Source organism: Nuphar pumila, chromosome 3 (assembly GCF_984573655.1).
Source record: "Nuphar pumila chromosome 3, dmNupPumi1.hap1.1, whole genome shotgun sequence".
Classification (NCBI taxonomy): Eukaryota; Viridiplantae; Streptophyta; class Magnoliopsida; order Nymphaeales; family Nymphaeaceae; genus Nuphar; species Nuphar pumila.
In genome coordinates this window covers 133,032,117-133,034,955 of record NC_143251.1, presented here as the reverse complement: position 1 = coordinate 133,034,955, position 2,839 = coordinate 133,032,117, and positions in this window count along the sequence as shown.

Here is a 2,839-nt window from a genome sequence, read left to right as displayed (position 1 = left end):
GTTTCGAGAAACTGCCAATGGAGGAAGGGATTAGTGATGAGACATTGTCGATCACTGGTCAGCAGACGATGTTTAGCCAAGATGAGGACCCCATAAACAATGACAATGTGTCACTGACCGCGTTGCCCCTGGTTTTGTCATTCATCGTGGCACATGAGATCGGAGGAGGTCTCAACCCTTCCTCCCCTTATTCTTTCCCACCCATCACTACTACCATTGCACCCACCCGACGCCTCCCTGTCAGAGGGAGCAAGCCAGTAAGGACCAACCCCGTTGTCAGGCCCGACCGGTGGTGGCCATCATCCCAAACAAGCACCATCAGGTGACCCTCTTAAAAATAACACCAGGGACACTCCCACTGGTGGTCAGCCACCGTTCGACGGGTTTCCACAGGACGGGCAGACCGACGGGGTTCATCCTTGGTCGGAGCACCAATGGTGCCAACGACGGTGGAGGGCAACCACTGCCCACCAAGAAACCCTTTCATGATTTCCTAATGCGGGTTGGGCAGCCCATGAGACGATTGGTCAAACCAATTCGTGTAACTTTTTTCATATCAAGAATCGGTTCCCAACTCGGCAACCAAAATTCAAAGCATGCATCTTGGTGTTTTGGGTCTGGATTCGGGCCGATTTCCACTGGTTCGAACCCACAACACACTGGTTTCAACTACTGTGTATTCGGTTCAGGAGGTCTCACCTATGAATTGGGCCCAATCTCTTGATTTTGGTCTGAATCATCATATTCAAACCAAACTAGTCCTAATCAGACCCGGGCAGAGCTTCAGTTCCAATCCAGACTGGGTCAAGACCAGACCCAAAACATATTTTGGCTATGGATTGAAGTTAAACCAAATCTATTCTCCTCAAGCTTCGATCCAGTATTCGACCCAACCAATTTTGGGTCTGACAAAGCATTGTGTTCTCGATCCGATCACAATCCAACTGGATCCTAACCAAGTCAAAAGTAACCCAAACTCAACCGAATCTCTTAAATGGACCTACACCAACCAAAATGCTATCCAAAATCCATCAATACCCATGCACACACCTATCCACTACCTAAACGAACCTTGAAGTACCAGTTTGGCCCAGGTGAATCTATTTTGGATCCGATCAATTATATCCGAATCCAGAAGCCTTTACGGTTGAGCCTTTCTATCTTGTCTCAAATATTGCAAGTGGATTCATTTCGTATTAAGCTACACAAACCATCAGGGAGCAACAGGGTCCATATGCTCTCTTTCTTTGGATCGTTATCAACATGGATCTTGTCATCATCAGTTTATCTGGATTAGTGTGTCAATCTATACCCATTAGAGATAACATCATGGTCGTGATTCTTAAAAGTCAAGTGAAACTGAAAGAAACGAAAGCAGATCAGTCTCGAGGTCTAGTCCTTTATCAACTCGGAGATAATGATGTAGGAGCAAAGCTATGTGTAAGCCTAGTTCATAAGTGATCCAGGATCCTATTAGATTCATAGTTAGTATTTAAGATTTGGATTTTTGTTTTGGGTTTATTTTCGTATTCGGATCTTATCTAAGACCCATCATAGAGTTAGGGTTTTATTTTTTCTATAAATACTTGTTATGTGAGAGAGATTAGGAAACAATTGTTGAAGAAACTATTTGTGATTTTCTTTTCTTTTTTTTCTCTGGTATTTTCCTTGAATTCTTTATATTATTGAATTTCTAACTGTTTTCCTATTCTTTTATTTGCAAGTACTCTAGTTTATTCGTAGTTACGCAATTTCTTGTAAATTGAGCCCTCTCGGTTTACATTAGTTGGTATCAGAGCGGCCTCTCGGGTTCATAAGTGATCCAGGATTCAACTGGATCAATAGTCAAATAACTTAGAATTTGAATTTTTGTATTGGGTTTGTTTTCATATTTGGATCTCATCCAAGATCCATTACAGAGTTAGGGTTTTGTTTTTTCTATAAATACTTGTTAACTAGGAGGGATTAAAAAACAGTTGTTGATGAAACCTATTTGTAATTTCCTTTCCTTTATTTTTGTTTGGTATTTTCCTTGAATTCTATAAATTATTGAATTTTCAGTTGCTTTCATATTCTTTTATTAGAAAGTAACACAGCGTACTTGATTTACATCAAACTTCTAGTTGAAATATTCAACTTTATCCATTAAAAAAATAAGCAAAAAAGAAAAGGCAAATAACCCCATGAGTCAACTCTCGATGTTTTAGTTGAAATAATCAAATTTTTTTAGATAGTCACTCACGGCACATTTAGCGGCAAGGGACATCACCCGTGGTCCCTACCAGATAAATGTAGCACAAAAACAATCTAGTCACCCCAAAAAAAAAAAAAAAATCCAACATTTTAACATACCTATCCCAACTTCTTACCTTCAAACAATAAAAATTAGAGAAATAAAACCTCGTCTTTTTTTTGGTAAGCTTAGGCACTTGACAGCAATGAACATTTTCTCACGTTTGAAAGCTAGATAAGTAAACTTTTCTGGGACCAACGGGGGCTCCGCGTGGTTGGTAGGAGCTGTCAGTGCACGTCTCCTTGTGGTGGGATCGTTGCAGGTTCAAACTGGTACCTTGAAGAATAACTGATGGGGTCTGCCTAACCCCAACTTGACTTTCAAAAAAAAAAAAAAGTAACCTTTTCTAGGTACAAATGAATTTTTTAGGTACATTTTGATAGCTATTAGATGGTAATTTTAACTCCATGTCAAAATTAACCTAAGGGTTACGGTTGTATAACTGATGGGGGATCTGGCTAACCCCAGCTTGCTTATCAAAAAAAGAAAAAAAAAAGGTTAAATCTAGGTTGGTAGAAAAATGGAGGCATTTACTTAAACGTTGCA